Below are 18,586 nucleotides of genomic sequence, written 5' to 3' on the forward strand. Positions count from 1 at the left end.
GCACATGGAGTTTACTCTTGTCAATATTTTGTCATAAATCATATCAGTGCATATAATCTTTAGACCTGAGATAGCACAGTTATCTTGTATATAGGTAGTTTGAGTTTGATACTGCTTTCATACTTGTACTATGTATGGGTATATGGGCATGTGTTGGCTCCTACTAGTTATATGTGGAGATAGGTGTTGATCAAGATGGAATCTGTTCCTCTAAGTAAATAGAGATAAAATCCTATGTTCATTTAATTTTTCTTGATGTTTCAAGTTCATGGCCAGGACAAATAGATTTATTCAGAAAAGAGTTTCTGATGAGAAAATCTTTTTAATCAAGAACTGGAATTAAAAGAGAACATAATATTCATAGCAAATGGAGTTTGACATAAACCATGACTCCAGCTTGAGTTGGGATTTTGTAATAGAGAGATTCTAGTGCATGGTAACATATGATTATAGGTTCATTTAAGGTAAACCTTATCACTAATTGGGTGGCCATGGCATGCTATGCTAGGTGTTAACCATGGTCTATGAGGTTCATAAAATGATTTAGAGAAATCATTTATGGTAAGAAAGAGTTCTAATGATATTAAGAGTTGATATCATGTTTCATTGCCAATTAGTGATGAGCCTAGTAAGTCACACACATACACAAGTTATCACCTATTTAAATATGATTTAATTAATTAATTAAAGAGTTTAATTGATTAATTAAATAGGTTTGGTTTGCAATTAAATTGCAAAGTCCCTAGCATGACTTGAAACCAAATCTAGATTATTGGATGTGTAGTATAAATTAAATTTATATTTAAAGTGTTTAAATATGAATTTAATTAATGAGAAATTAATTAATAGAGATTAATTAATTAATTTATATTTGATATAAATTAATTAGAAGAAGAAAATAATTATTTTGGGTTAAGAACTCAAAATTAAGACACGTGGGCATTTTGGTCATTTCATTACAGACACGTGGCACCATGAGATGGTGACACATGGGATTACACATAAGCTTGCCAAATTTTTTTTTAATCATGTAAGATGATTAAAATCAAGATTAAATATAGGTTTGACACTTGGCACAATGTGATTGGGTCACTTAAACCTAGAGCTAATCAAAGGGTGACATGTGGCAAGGGTTTAATGTGTTAACCTAGCTATTTAAGTGTTGTTATGAGAAAATAAAATACAACCAGCAGCCACACTCCTTGGTCACGCCATTTTGCAGCCCTCCCTCTATTCTTCTTCATCTCTCATCAATTCAAAGAGATTAGCCATCAATCTCTTGAATTAAGAACGCTAGAAATTGTTTCTAATGTCTTGTTTACATCTTTAATCTCTTAAAAGGCAGAACTTGAATTTCTAATTAATAGAAAAAGCTTTAGAAGCTATTCAAGGGCTGCCATAGGTGTTCTTGGTGTGGACAAGCTAGAGGGACAACATCTGGTGTCCTGAAGATGAATCTCAAAGGCGCAGACACGCTGCAGTACATCAAGAGGTTAGTGTAATCGTTCTTGATTTAATCTAGGGTTCTAAAAATAATCTGATTAATTTTAAAATCTTAAATGACAAATACAGATCCAAAAACATATTTAAAGAGTTTTAATATGTTGTTTATCATTGAGATCAAATAGATAAAAATAAATCTTGCATGATGCATGTGACCCTAGGTGAAAATTTTTGAATTCAATGGTATAAACTTGTGTTTTTCACGCTTCTGTTCCTTCAATTGGTATCAGAGCCACTATATTTGCCATTTAGATTGATGTTTATATGATTTAATTGTGTGTTTGATCATGAGATCAAAAGTTTATTGCTGGTTGCAAAGTCAAGGTGGCGGCACAAATGATGAACACCATGGTGCGCATGGTTGATGCATCACAATGGTGTGCAAAGGTAAATGGATGGTGAATGTGCAATTGTTGTATGATCTAAGATCCATTTTATGTCTAATTAAATTGTTTAATTAGAATTTTTATCACACAATTAAATTATGATTCAAATCAGAATTTTAAAAATTGTTTGAATGTGATTCAAATCTGAATTTTAAAAGTTGTTTGAATGTGATTCAAATCTGAATTTTTAAAATTGTTTGAATCATATTTAAATCTGATTTTTTAAAATTGATTGAATAAAATTCAGATCTGATTTTTTAAAAAATATTTGAATGTGATTCAAATCTGATTTTTTAAAAAATGTTTGAATGTGATTCAAATCTGAATTTTTAAAGTTGTTTGAATGTGATTCAAATCTGAATTTTTAAATTTGTTTGAATGAGATTCAAATCTGAATTTTTAAATTTATTTGAATCATATTCAAATCTGGATTTTTAAGTTGAATATGAGATATTCAATTTAATTTATGTATGTATGTTTTATTTAATTGTTAAATAGTGATATGCATGATGGATGATCATGGACTATAAAAGACCAATGTGATTGAATTTATTTCTTTTATGTTTCTTTGGGATTGTAAATTAATTAATTTATTTTAATTTATTTTGGGCACGTATTATTAAGTTTGTAATAATTTTTGGGTTGTAATTTCATTTATTTAAGTTCTTGTAAATTCGCCTTGGTATGCCAAGGATTACCATGTAATATTGGATTGCAAGAAGTTCAAGGAGGTCAAGAGCATTGGTGGGACCAGTGGGAGGAATTCAAGATCAAGTGTTGATTATGTACTCCTTCAGCAACTCTTGTAAAATGAATGAATGAAATGCACCTAGGAATGCCCTTATTCAATTCTTGGTGGCTCAGAATTGAATCCCTTAGAAAGTCCATGATCATACCATATTTATTGCTTATCCATGAATGTATGAGATGTATGGGAATGTATGCTATTATATGATATATGCATGCTAATTGGATAATGTGCAAAGTGAGACCTTAATAGTAATTAGAATGACCATAAAATCTTCCAAACAAATGATTAAGTTGGAAATGCTATAATTAAAGTAATTATAACATAGGCCCTCCATTGGGGCAATTATTTTAAGAAGTTTTAAATAGTTGCATGAGATACAATTAATTTAAGAGATTTTCTTAAGAATAATTGTTAAGCATGAGATGTTTTAAATATGTAAATGGTTTGGTGGCCAATATTGGATGTACCTGAGGACATTAAAATTATTTGCATAATTACTGGCTCAATGGGATCAACTTAACTAATGCAAGATAAGTCAATAATGGATGTACCTAAGATTTTGAGCATTAGGGGCTAGGTAAAGGATTGAACCTCACATGAGATGTGATGGGCAAGGAGTTGCTCACTTATAGTTTATTGTAATTCCAATATTGGATGTACCTGAGGATGATCAATAGAATTATAAGAATTCAATCACCCACTAGAAATCCATCCAACTAGGATTTCCATTTTCTACTTTGGAAGTGTAGGATTCGCTAAGTTAGTGGGAGGACCAATTTGATTAAAAGACCATAATCATTTTGGTTAATTACATGATACATTTACTAATTAATCTGGTTATTTTTTGCAGTTAATTTTCTGATAAAAATGAGCACAAAACAACCACCACCATCCAATATCCTTGCAAGCATACTTGATCACAATAGGTTGACAGGACCTAATCTGTCTGATTGGCTAAGAAATTTGAAACTTGTCCTGAACCTTGAACATATAGGATATGTTCTAGATTCAAATGTTCCTGGTCCCTTACCTCCAGAGGCCACACAAGAAGAACGTGAAACTTTGGACAAGTGGAAGGAGCATGATATGAGAGCTAAGTGTTACATGCTTGCTTCCATGAGTAATGAGTTACAGAAGCAACATGAGAACATGCAGAGTGAAAGTGAGATCCTCCTTCACCTACAAGAGTTGTATGGTGAGCACAGCAGGAATGCTAGGTATGAGATATCTAGACAGCTATTCCGTATGAGGATGTCTGAGGGACAGAATGTTGGGGATCATGTCCACAAGATGATTCGGCTGATTGAGCAGTTGGAACATCTTGACTTCAACATGGATTTCCAACCACAGACGGATTTGATCCTTCAGTCCCTTCCTGAGTCTTTTGAGAATTTTGTGACAAATTTCCATATGACTAAATAGGAATGCACCTTAGCTGGTTTACTCAACATGCTGGTTATTGCCCAAAAGAATATGCCGGGCAATAAAAGAAAAGAGGTAGCTTTGATTGTATCTTCTTTTGCTGGAAAGTCCAACAAGAAGAAGGGCAATAAGAAAAAGAAACTTCAGATTCCTAGTCCTTCCAAGAAAATAGCTAAACAGAAAGGGAAGACCAAAGCTGACAAAGGCAACAGGAAAGTGTTTCCATTGCCAGCAGGAAAGTGTTTCCATTGCCAGTAAGAAAGTGTTTCCACTAGCCAGAGTATAGCAATCTAAAAGAATACAATGCCATGGTGAAAACCAACTCAAGTTCAAAATATATTTGGCACTTAAGGTTATGTCATGTTGCAGAAGATAGGATTGCAAAATTGGAGAAAATGGGGATTCTATCCTCATTGGGCTCTGAGCCTACTCCAACTTGTGAATCTTGCCTTCAGACCAAAATGACTAGATCACCCTTTGTTGGACAAGGGCTAAGAGCTGAAAATATTTTGGAGCTAATACATAGTGATGTATGTGGTCCATTTAAAGAAATGGCTAGAGGGGGCTTTCATTATTTTATTACCTTTACTGATGATAAATCAAAATTTGGGTATTTGTATTTGATGAAATACAAACATGAATCCTTTGAAAAGTTTAAGGAATTTAAATCTGAAGTAGAAAATCAAACAGGAAAAAGTATTAAAGCTCTTCGATCAGATCGTGGAGGTGAATATTTGAGTACTGAATTTGATGAATACTTGAGAGAGCATGGCATTGTTTCTCAGCTGACTCCTCTAGGAACGCCACAACTGAATGGTGTATCTGAAAGGAGAAATCGTACCCTATTGGATATGGTACGTAGTATGATGAGCTATATTGATATGCCAATCTTCTTTTGGGGATTTGCATTAGAATCAGCTTTGTATATTCTGAATAGGATTCCATCAAAATCAGTTTCTTCCACACCTTATGAGATATGGCATGGAAGAAAACCAAGTCTTAAGCATGTTAAGATTTGGGGTTGTTCAGCTTATATCAAAAGGCTGAACATTGATAAATTGGAGATCAGATCAGAAAAAGGTCGATTTGTTGGATATCCAAAAGATAGTTTTGGATATTATTTTTATTTGCCTACTTCACAAAAGGTTGTAATAAGTAGAGATGCCACATTTCTTGAACAACAGTTTGTTCAAGAGGGAGGCAAAGGAAGGCAAATAGAGTTAGAATTGGAGAATTCTGACCAACCAACAGATCAGATGGATATAGATCCATCTAATCAACCTATACCCATTGATGAAACATCTACAGCTGTTTCTCGTAGAACAACCAGGGTATCTCACCCACCAGTGAGATATGGTTTTCTTCATGAAGAAGAACAAGAGTTGTCTACTCATGAAGAAGTAGATCATGGAGATGATCCACTTACTTATGAAGAAGCTATATCAGATATAGACTCTTCAAAATGGATTGATGCTATGAAATCCGAGATGGATTCCATGTATAAGAATCAAGTTTGGGATCTTGTTGACCCACCTGAAGGTATTGTACCTATAGGGAACAAATGGGTTTTCAAGAAGAAAATTGGTTCTGATGGAAAGGTAGAGACCTATAAAGCAAGGCTAGTAGTGAAAGGGTTTCGCCAAAGGCAAGGAATCGACTATGAGGAGACTTTCTCGCCTGTTGCCATGCTTAAATCAATAAGGATTTTATTAGCAATAGCTGCATACTATGATTATGAGATTTGGCAGATGGATGTCAAAACAGCTTTTCTCAATGGATACATTGAAGAAAACATTTTCATGGAACAACCTAGGGGTTTTGAATCCCAAGATGGTTCCAAGGTATGCAAGCTAAAGCGATCCATTTATGGGTTGAAACAAGCTTCGAGGAGTTGGAACATCCATTTTGATGAAGCTATTAAATCCTTTGGTTTTATCAAAAATGAGGATGAGCCATGTGTATATAAGAAGATTAGTGACAGTGCTATCACTTTCCTTGTCTTATATGTGGATGACATACTATTGATGGGTAATGACACAAGTATGTTGACGACTATAAAGGTATGGTTGTCAAAAACATTCTCCATGAAAGACTTAGGGGAGGCAACCTATATTCTTGGGATTCGCATCTATAGAGATAGAGCGAAAAGAATAATTGGTTTATCCCAAAGTCTATACTTGGAAAAGGTGTTAAAGAGGTTTAACATGCTTGATTCCAAGAGAGGATTGTTACCAGTAAGACATGGTATCCATCTTTCTAAAGAGATGTCTCCAAAGACACCTGAAGAAAGAGATAAGATGGCCAGGATTCCATATGCTTTGGCTATTGGAAGTTTAATGTATGTAATGTTGTGTACTAGGCCGGATATCGCATATGCTGTTAGTTTGACTAGCAGGTATCAATCCAATCCAGGTTTGGAACACTGGATAGCTGTCAAGAATATCCTTAAGTACTTGAGAAGAACTAAGGATTTATTCTTGATTTATGGAGGTGGAGACTTGCAATTGGATGGTTATACTGATTCTGATTTCCAATCAGATATCGATGATAGAAAGTCTACCTCTGGATATGTGTTCATTTGTAATGGAGGTGCAGTCAGTTGGAAGAGTTCCAAATAGAGCACGACTGCAGATTCCACTACAGAGGTCGAGTATATTGTCGCATCGATGTCGCAAAGGAAGTCGTTGGATAAAGAAGTTCGTGACAGAACTTACAGTAGTTCCTTCCATTGAGTCAGCAGTTCCACTACACTGTGACAATAATGGAGCAGTCATACAGGCTAAGGAACTAAGGTCTCACCCAAAATCCAAACACATAGAAAGGCACTACCACATTATCAGAGATATAGTTGGGCAAGGCGATATAGCCATGCAGAAAAATAACATCAGCTGAAAAACCAGCTGATCCATTCACTAAGCCTATGTCACAGACTCAATTAGACCGACATCTTGAGAAGATAGGTCTAAGATATTGTAATGAATGGCTCTAGTGCTAGTGGGAGATTGTTAGTAGTATGCCCTAGAGCATATCATTTAGTATGTATCTTATACATATTTTTATTAATAAAAGACATTTCCACTTTTCCGTTTACATAATATATGTATGTGTAATAGAAAAGGTCCATTGATATTTTGTTAGAAATATTATTCTTAAGTTGTTAAGAATATGAGTGACAATATTTCTAGCACAAAGTATCATAAATAGGTTCACAATCGAGGATACTTCATAATAAGGACATGACTTATCCAGAAAGATTGTATTCATGTTTGTTCCCAAGTTATTTATATGAGATATAAATAAGATGGAATGGTGAGTCTCATGCCATATAACAAACATGATAGGCACTTATAAATATGATAAGTAGGCCGAACCAGTGACACTTATGACAAGCACATGGAGTTTACTCTTGTCAATGTTTTGTCATAAATCATATCAGTGCATATAATCTTTAGACCTGAGATAGCACAATTATCTTGTATATAGGTAGTTTGAGTTTGATACTGCTTTCATACTTGTACTATGTATGGGTATATGGGCATGTGTTGGCTCCTACTAGTTATATGTGGAGGTAGGTGTTGATCAAGATGGAATCTGTTCCTCTAAGTAAATAGAGATAAAATCCTATGTTGATTTAATTTTTCTTGATGTTTCAAGTTCCTGGCCAGGACAGATAGATTTATTCAGAAAAGAGTTTCTGATGAGAAAATCTTTTTAATCAAGAACTGAAATTAAAAGAGAACATAATATTCATAGCAAATGGAGTTTAACATAAACCATGACTCCAGCTTGAGTTGGGATTTTGTAATAGAGAGATTCTAGTGCATGGTAACATATGATTATATGTTCATTTAAGATAAACCTTATCACCAATTGGGTGGCCATGGCATGCTATGCTAGGTGTTAACCATGGTCTATGAGGTTCATAAAATGATTTAGAGAAATCATTTATGGTAAGAAAGAGTTCTAATGATATTAAGAGTTGATATCATGTCTCATTGCCAATTAGTGATGAGCCTAGTAAGTCACACACATACACAAGTTATCACCTATTTAAATATGATTTAATTAATTAATTAAAGAGTTTAATTGATTAATTAAATAGGTTTGGTTTGCAATTAAATTGCAAAGTCCCTAGCATGACTTGAAATAAAATCTAGATTATTAGATGTGTAGTATAAATTAAATTTATATTTAAAGTATTTAAATATGAATTTAATTAATGAGAAATTAATTAATAGAGATTAATTAATTAATTTATATTTGATATAAATTAATTAGAAGAAGAAAATAATTATTTTGGGTTAAGAACTCAAAATTAAGACACAGGGGCATTTTGGTCATTTCACAGTGTGACACGTGGCACCATGAGATGGTGACACATGGGATTACACATAAGCTTGCCAAATTTTTTTTTTAATCATGTAAGATTATTAAAATCAAGATTAAATATAGGTTTGACACTTGGCACAATATGATTGGGTCACTTAAACCTAGAGCTAATCAAAGGGTGACATGTGGCAAGGGTTTAATGTGTTAACCTAGCTATTTAAGTGTTGTTATGAGAAAATAAAATACAACCAGCAGCCACACTCCTTGGTCACGCCATTTTGCAGCCCTCCCTCTATTCTTCTTCATCTCTCATTAATTCAAAGAGATTAGCCATCAATCTCTTGAATTAAGAACGCTAGAAATTGTTTCTAATGTCCTGTTTACATCTTTAATCTCTTAAAAGGCAGAACTTGAATTTCTAATTAATAGAAAAAGCTTTAGAAGCTATTCAAGGGCTGCCATAGGTGTTCTTGGTGTGGAAAAGCTAGAGGGACAACATCTGGTGTCCTGAAGACGAATCTCAAAGGCGCAGACACGCTGCAGTACATCAAGAGGTTAGTGTAATCGTTCTTGATTTAATCTAGGGTTCTAAAATTAATCTGATTAATTTTAAAATCTTAAATGGCAAATACATATCCAAAAACATATTTAAAGAGTTTTAATATGTTGTTTATCATCGAGATCAAATAGATAAAAATAAATCTTGCATGATGCATGTGACCCTAGGTGAAAATTTTTGAATTCAATGGTATAAACTTGTGTTTTTCACGCTTCCGTTCCTTCAGCACTTAAGTAAGACCAATGTGACTCTACCATCTTTTATAGATATTACCTAGTATACTTTATGCAATTCGAGTAAATGATCTTGTAACACTCCAAATTTTTAAATAATTATTTTATATGTAAATTATAATATTTTATTTTATTAAAAATTATGGAAATTGAATTGGAATTTTTTCGATTTTTAAATCAAGTTTGATTTTCTTGAGACAATAAATTTCATCGATTTTTTAAAAATTAATTTAATGACTACATGACAAAATTAAAAATATATTTGGACTCCAAAATTTTTTTTGAGTTTTTGGTAATTTTTTTGAAATTTTCGAGCCTCGTTTTGTGTCTCAAGGCAGAGTAAAAATTCAATTTGGGTATCTTAAATCGAACCGACCAACTCAAATTGAATCGAATCGGACTGATCGAATCGAACAAGTCCACTTCTTTTTCTTCCCTTCCTCGTGCGTTTCTACAGTCCCTCTTTCCCTCTCATTTTCCCTCTCCTTTCCCCTCCCCACCGCCGACCACCACCTCGCCTCCCTTCCCTAATCGTCAACGCCTCACCTGGAAGCCTCTTCGCTACCGGCCACTGCCTGGATCGCCAGAAAAATGTGCCCAAACCTCCCTTCACTTGCAGCGCAACACTTGATCTTTCTGGCCAAAATTCGGCCAATCAGGCCACCAATTGGATCGGATCCAGTCCCAATCACCTTCTACACTTCGAGAGCTTTCCAAAGGCACTAACAGCACGAATTTTCATTTAGTAGTTTGTCCGAATCGAGCTCGGAAAGTTTTATCCCATTTTGACTTTTGGGCTAAATTTCTCTCAAACCAAAAAACCCATGGAGATTCTGAGAGTACCAGTATGCTATACTCGGTGAGAGCTTCGTGGTGATATAAATTTCAAAATTTTTTGATACTAAGAATTCGATGTGTCCCACGAACTTCGCAATATTTTTTTGAGCCTTTAATGAGCTTATTTAATTAAATAAAAATTATATTCTAACTCCTAGTGTTGTGGGCTTCGCATAAATACTTTTATTTTGCAAAAATTCTACCAATGCTCAAATCTGCATTTTCGGACCGGACAGGCGGACTGTCAAAATTATCTTAAAAGTACGCCAATATTATAGTCTTCACCACCATTTTTAGATGCTTTGGACGCATTCGAAGCATCAGAATTGGCGTAGGAAAACCCGAACTCTAAATTTCCGTATTTACCTAGTGTCGAGTTGAGAATAAAAATCCATAAAATACTTGTAGATGACTAAAAAATTATAATTCCTTTTGCAATAGCCTTATAGCATGGTTAAGGACCTCGGCGCAAAACTGTAGAATTTTTAGAGCTAGTTTAAATGATTTTTGTAGAATGTCAGTTTTAAAGACTCTAACTGAATTTTCTGAGTATGTGAGTTTTGTCTAGTTTTGAGGGCCCAGGAGGGGCCATGTGATGTTGAGATGTGAGTTTGAGAATTGTGATTTAAACTACTTTGCAGGTTGGATAGGTCCTAAGTACAGAGAAAACTTTATCAGATTTTCGGCATAAATTAGGACATCTTTTGTCTCTTTAAAGTCTTATTTTAAAGTTAGTACTGATAAATTTATAATAGAATTATTTAGGTAATCAAGGTAAGCTATTCTCCTCCACTCAGCCACCACATTAGCTTCTGGTTAATCTATGAGTAGATATTGATTTTATTTATGATTTCAATATTATATATATTCAAGGCATGCCCATGCATCACTTATAAGTATATGTATATAGCTATTAATAGGCACGCCTTGTGTTGCATTCTTAATGAAATCAATATGGGTATCGCCTTAGGGTAAATTGAAGCTGTATGTGTATGTTACCGTGCGTGAGGTACTGGATATGGGTAGGATGGGCAGATCAGTTGGAGCTGGTCTCACCAGGGCTCAATCCTTTTTGTGATAAGTCAGGGTGAGTACGGCTTTGAGTTGATCTGCTGGCAGGCATTATATTAAGAGAGTTGTATAGGGAATCAGCTACCATATGTATACATATGTTAATGTGACATACGAGTGTGTGAGTGTTCCAAATTATTTTTTGTGCAAATATTATTTGAATTTGATTGAAAATGTTGGTATTTGTTGTATTTCATCCTTAGAAATGCATTAGTTTTAGGTAGTTATAGAAATTATATTTAAAATCAATATCTTACTCTATGAGTCCAACGCTCACTCCTGTTCACCCTATTTTTTCAAGTTACAGAAGGATCTTCTTCTTAACCTGTTTTCTTCTTTGCAGGTCTCTTAGTAGTAATATCAATATTTCATAGCATTAATTAAAAATCTAGAGCTCCGCATGTGCTAGAAGTATTTTATTTAGCTTGAGACTACAATAGTTTATTTATTTTGAAATTGTAAACCTATTATTTATGCATGTGTGGATATATGGGATTGGTTTTTATCTTGGATAAGGGAGCTGAGCTCCCATTTGATTAAATTGCTATGTTGAGGATTGTGAGGGCGAGCTAAGCTTCCCAAATTGATATATTTTGTAATTACAGGTCGGGTGAGCTAAAAATTCCCTATTGGATAGTCCAATTTATGGTCAGACTCTATTCATTTGTCTTCTTGAAATTGGATTACAATGAAGGGCCTTAAGTTTGGGCTTAGAATAGTTAGGCTTACTATGGGCTTTGGGGGCCTTATGTTGACTCAAGTTCTAGTACTAGTCCAGCCCATACTTTCAGTCATGACAAAGTTGGTATTAGAGCTTAGGCTCTAGGTTCTTGGGAAAGAGTGTATTTGGGAATGTAAAAGGAGTTTTATTAAGAGTCACATGCAAAGTATAGGATCCATATTCGTCCTTGCACTGTCATCCTTGCATATAGTTTCTGCTTTTTGTACCTGTATGTGATTATGAGTTGTAGAGATGCTTAGTATACTGTTTTGGATTTTTGTGGGCCAATGTTGCTAAATTTTAGAAAAAAAAGGTGTAGAGGTAAGAGAGCTGCCACAGCACCAGAACGAGAAGTGCCAGATGAAGTATCGGCAAAAGATGAGGCACCTGCCCCAAGTAGATGAGCAGTAACCACTAGTACAAGAACAATCCTTTATGACCCAGGGTCCTATGGATCCAATGGCAACTACCCTAGTTGGTCTACAGAGGACCATTGACATAATAGAGTAGTATATGGTCTACCCTCCACAACAGCAGCAACCCTTAGTATAGAAAGTGAAACCTTATAAACAGATAATAAATTTCAAGAAGTTAGTCCCTGATACTTATGATACTACAGATGATGCATATCAGTTTCTAGACTCTTGGAAATAGGCAAGAGTGGTGCTGCAGTTAACAGACAGGAGACTAATAGAATGTGTGCAGCATGCGATGGGACCTATGCCTAGACAGTGGATGATAGATCATGTGCTCCCTCGCATTGAGGGGTATCTTGGGCATAGTTTGTTGAACTATTTATAAACAGGTTTGTGCTAAAAAGTTTCAAAAATTAGAAGTAATGGGCCTTTAAAGCCCTAAAACAGAATTGTAAATTAGTGGATGAGCATGCTTCGGAGTTGTTGGAGTTACGCAAGTATGCCACTATTGTAATGGCCACAGAAAGCATGAAGGTAAAGAGATTTTTGAAGGGGCTGGACAGGAGGTATGCAAACTTGGCCATATTGTCAGACCAATCATTTGATGTAGTAGTTGATCAAGCTCGACAGATTGAAATTAGTTATATAGGAGATGTTAAAAGCAGAGCAAAGAAAAATAGAGCTAAAGGGTCATCAAGTATGCCACATATAAGCACCATGGGAGGTTGCAGCTAGAGTCACCATAGTGGAAAAAGCAAAGGGAATAAGAAAGCAGGCCTCAAACATAGAGCTAGAGGGTTTAGGTCGAGCTATGGTTCTACTAGTGGACAGAGTTTGGGCTATAACAGTTTTCAATCTGGTTTAGGGTCTTCCTCGGCCCCATGCACATAGTGTGGAAGAGTACACTCAGGGCTTTCCTTGGTGAGCTCTAATGGGTGTTTCAGATGTGGCTAGTAGGGCCACTTTGCCAGGAAATGTCCCATGTTCAGTGAGCACATGATGGGGTCACAAGGTTTAGTTGCTAATGTAACCCATTAGATACACACTAGTACTTCCAGCATGGCGGGAAGCCAGTTTAGTGGCCAATAGAGCCATGGTAAGGGAGGATGCGATTTTGGAGGTAGATCTAGAGGCAGGAGTCAACTTCAGGGTTCTACAACTCAGGGCAAAGGTCAAGCTTGGGTTTTCACCGTGTCACACTAGGATGCTCAAGCTTCAAATGCAGTGGTGGTAGGTATTCTTCCAGTTTGTTCTTTTGAGGCACATGTTTTGATAGCCCCGGGTGCTACGCACTTGTTTGCTTTCCCTATGTTCACTTTAAGATTAGGTAAGAATCCTACAGCTATAGAGTGTCCCTTGTCTGTAGCTACCCCTCTTAGTGATAACATAGATGTAAGTATGGTTTTTTCAGGTAGCCCAGTGTAGTTAATGGAAAGATCCTCCTGACAAACTTGGTTCCTTTACTAGTGATGGATTTTGATGTAATATTAAGAGTGGATTGGCTGTCAACTTATTATGCCACATTAGATTATAGAAATAAAAAGGTGTATTTCCATATACCTGGAGTAGAAAAGTTTAGTTTTGATGTTGATAGAAGCGTAGCTTTGTACAACTTAGTGTCAGCTATTAGCGCTAGGATGATGTTGAGGCATGGATGTCAGGGTTATTTGGTACTAGTAAGGGACACATCTGTTAAAGGTGTCAATGTGGAACATGTTCCTGTTGTTAGGGAATTTGTGAATGTATTTCCTAAGAAGCTTCTAGGGTTGCTGCCAGATAAGGAGATAGAGTTTTGCATAAACATTGTGCTAGGTACAAATCGCATTTCTATGCCACCTTATAGGATGGCACCAGCAGAGTTAAAGAAATTGAAGGAGTAGCTGCAAGAGCTTTTGGATAAGAGTTTCATCTGGCTTAGCACTTCACCTTGAGGTATTCCTGTTCTGTTTGTGAGGAAGAAGGATGGATCTTTGAGGTTGTGTATTGATTATAAACAGCTGAACAAAGTGACTATTAAGAACAAATATCCACTTTCTCGGATTGATGACTTATTTGATCAGCTATAAGGGACCAAATACTTTTCAAAGATAGACCTACGATCGGGCTATCACCAGCTGAGGAACAGAGGTGATGATGTGCCAAAGACAGTGTTTAAGACTAGGTATGGTCATTATGAGTTCTCGGTGATGTCTTTTGGACTCACTAATGCACCAGCGGCCTTTATAGGCTTAATGAACAGGGTGTTTAGGCCGTTCTTAGATCACTTTGTCATTATATTCATAGATGACATTTTGGTATATTCTCAAATCGAGGAAGACTATGCATGGCATCTGAGGATGGTGTTACAAACACTAAAGGAACATCAGCTGTATGCTAAGTTTTCAAAATGTGAGTTCTAGCTGAAAAGCATTTTATTCTTAGGACATGCAGTCTCTAATGAAGGAATTCAGGTGGATCCTAAGAAAATTGAAGTGGTAACTGATTGACTTAGGCTTACTACAATCACAGAGGTGAGGAGTTTTTTAGGCCTAGCAGGCTATTATAGGCACTTTGTGCAAAATTTCTCCAAGATAGTAGCTCCTCTGACCAAGTTAACTCGAAAGAATGTCCCATTCTTCTGGTCAGACGAGTGTGAGGAAAGCTTTCAAAAGTTTAAGGAATGCCTAATCACAGCCCTTGTGTTAACATTGCCTATAAGTGGAGAAGGATATATGGTGTACTATGATACTTCCAAAGTTGGGTAGGGGTGTGTCTTAATGCAACATGGTAAAGTAGTGGCTTATGCTTCAAGGCAGTTAAATAGGTAGGAGCAGAACTACCACACTCATGATCTAGCGATGGTGACTATAGTTTTTGCATTAAAGATTTGGATGCACTATCTGTATGGTGAGGTGTGCGAGATGTACACAGACTATAAGAGTTTAAAGTATATCTTCTAGCAGAAAGATTTAAATCTAAGGCAAAGAAGATGGATGGAGCTTCTGAAGGACTATGACTATACCATCTAGTACCACTCAAGTAAGGCAAATGTGGTAGCAGATGCTTTGAGTAGGAAATCTTCTAGCAGCCTAGCACATATATTAGTGGAAAGGAGACCATTGATTTGAGAGATACATGAGTTGATGGATCAGGATCTGATCTTGGATATGATAGATGTAGGTGCACTTTTGGCACATTTTAAAGTAAGGCCAGACCTGTGGGATAGGATTAGAGTTTCACTGCATAGGGACCCTCAATTAATGAGGATTGTGGAAAGGGTATAGTAAGGAGAAGACTATGAATTTGGGTTTGGTACAAATGGTACCCTTATGTAAGGCTCCAGGGTATGCATGCCTACTGTGGACAACCTCAGATTTGAGATTATGCAGGAGGCACACCATACACCTTACAATGTCCACCCAGGCTGCACCAAGATGTACCATGATGTAAAAGATAGGTACTGGTGGAATAGCATGAAAAGAGACATAGCAGATTTTGTATTCAAGTACTTAACTTATCAAAAGGTGAAGTTTGAACATTATAGGCCATTAGGAAAGTTGCAGGAGATTCCCATTCTAGAATGAAAGTGGGAAATGATTACTATAGACTTCATGACTGGGTTGCTTTGTACCATACGGGGATATGATTTTATATGGGTGATTGTGGATTGTCTGACTAAGTTGGCTCACTTTTTGCCTGTGTGGACCACCTATTTTATTGCCCAATACACCAGGCTATATATTCATGAAATAATCAGATTGCATGAAGTTCATGCTTCCATAATATCTGACAGGGGGCCTTAGTTCACTTCTCGATTTTAAAGAAAGCTGTAAGAGACACTTAGAGCACAGTTGAACTTTAGTATTCCTAAAGGTCTCCCTTATGAAAAGGGTCATGAGGTTTGGAAAGAAAGGCAAGCTGGCACCCCGATACATTGCCTGTGTGGACCACCTATTTTATTGCCCAATACACCAGGCTATATATTCATGAAATAATCAGATTGCATGAAGTTCATGCTTCCTTAATATCTGACAGGGGGCCTTAGTTTACTTCTCGATTTTAAAGAAAGCTGTAAGAGACACTTAGAGCACAATTGAACTTTAGTATTCCTAAAGGTCTCCCTTATGAAAAGGGTCATGAGGTTTGGAAAGAAAGGCAAGCTGGCACCCCGATACATAGGGCCTTTTGAGATCACGGACAGAGTAAGAGTAGTTGCCTACCAGTTGGAGTTACCACCAAGCCTTTCTCATGTCCATCTAGTATTCCACATTTCGATGCTTAGAAAGTATGTTCTTGATCCTTCTCACGTGCTGCAGCCAGACACACTGGAGTTAAATGAGGATTTGACCTTCGAGGAGCAGCCTGTTGCCATAGTGGAGTATTAGATGAGACAGCTTTGGTCAAAGCAGATCCCTATGGTTAAAGTTTTATGGATGAGCCAATCAGTAGAGGAATGCACCTGGCAGTCAGAGTAGGGTATGCGCAGCAAGTACTCGTATTTATTTAATATGTAATCTTGTATCTTATTCTGCCTTATGCAAAATTCGAGGATGAATTTTCTGTAAGGGAAAAAAAATGTAACACCCTAAATTTTTAAATAATTATTTTATATGTAAATTATAATATTTTATTTTATTAAATATTATGAAAATTGAATTGGAATTTTCTAGATTTTTAAATCGGGTTTGATTTTCTTAAGACAATAAATTTCATCAATTTTTAAAAAATTAATTTAAAGACCATGTGGTAAAATTAAAAATATATTTGGATTTCACAAATTTTTCTGAGTTTTTGGTAATTTTTTTAGAATTTTTGGGTCTTGTTTTAGGTCCTAAGGCAAAGTGAAAATTTAATTTTGGGTACCCTAAATCGAATCGGCTGACTTAAACTAGATCGAATCGGACCGATCGAATCGAACCAGTCTATTTCTTCTTTTTCTTCCCCTCACTCACGCGTTTCTGTTGCCCCTCTTCTCCTCTCATTTTCTCTCTCCTCTCCCCTCCCCATCGCCAGCCACCACCTCCCCTGTAATGCCCTCACTTTAGGTAGTTCCGCACATTCTACTGTTCCGATGACTAATGTCCATTCGGATAGCCAGAATGTCTGGAACCACACTTAAATTAGAGTGAGAAGCCATAAATAAACTAAATAATGATCAAGTAAAGTTAAAGAGAAATAAAAGAAATGAAAAAAAAAAATGAGTATTTTTTTTTTGGGCAGACTATTTCACAACCTGTGACACAAGGCGCGACACAACCGATTCAGCTTGTGTCATTTTACTGAAGATGGCTGATGTGGCACTTTCGTTCCTCTGATTTAATACATCACTTTCTCTAGAATCTTCTGCCTTTTTACCCATTCTGGGATAGACCTCTGAACCATATAAAGGCTTTTTTTTCTCTTCTTTCCATAAGGAGAAAGAGGGAGAGATTTTTGGCAAGAAAGAGAGAGACGAAGAGGAGCACGTGAGACCATTTTGTAGCAACAGCAAAAGATGTTTTCTGCAACTCTCCAGCAACAGAATCTTCATCATTGTACTGGGTTTTTCTGTTCCTTAGCTTAGATTTTCATTATTTCTTCATTTCTATACTTGGGTTTGTCTTGAAATCATGATTTGTGAGTAGATCTTTGAGATTCTAGAGATGGGTTTGTAAATATTACTTTGTATTGTGATTTTTGAACTGATTTAGTCATTTAAATGAGATTTGCTGCATTTTGATTTATTGCTTGTGAGCTTGTTGCCTTGCTTGATGAATGGGCCCTCATTAAGTTAAGTTTTAATCCTTGACAGATGGACTGAAAAGTGAATGTTTGGGATAGATAATCTTGCAATAAACTTAGTTTTCTTGGTGTTAGAGATAAGCTAAGAGGATTAAGAGGACCTTCAAAAATCAATTAGAGCTTTAATTGGGTTTTTGTTAGGTTTGAAATACCATGAAAACAGGGTTTGATTTGATGAATACCAACTTTGAAATGCTTGAAAAAGGTTTCAAAGAATAAGAATTGATTTCCCTCAAAATTGTAATTCTCATGTGTTTGGCTAAATTGGGGATAAACCACATGCAAACAATATTGAAAATCCTATCTCTAGAATCACTTTAATTTTTATTGAATTTAGATTTAATTCCTCCCAATTTCATAATTAGCAATTTCAATTTAAATTTTGGTAATCTAGTTTAATTAATTTAGTTAATTGTTTGATTTAGCTTAAATTCCTCAAATACCAATCTTAAATTTTAAATTTCATTTTATATCTTTAAATTTTACCATTCTAATTAGCTTATCCTTTTATTTCCAATTTAAGCACAATTCGCTGTGAAAACGATATTATTTTTAAAACTATACTACTGTGACCCGTGCACTTGCGAAAGCTTTTTCA

This window comes from Hevea brasiliensis, chromosome 10 (genome assembly GCF_030052815.1).
Source record: "Hevea brasiliensis isolate MT/VB/25A 57/8 chromosome 10, ASM3005281v1, whole genome shotgun sequence".
Classification (NCBI taxonomy): Eukaryota; Viridiplantae; Streptophyta; class Magnoliopsida; order Malpighiales; family Euphorbiaceae; genus Hevea; species Hevea brasiliensis.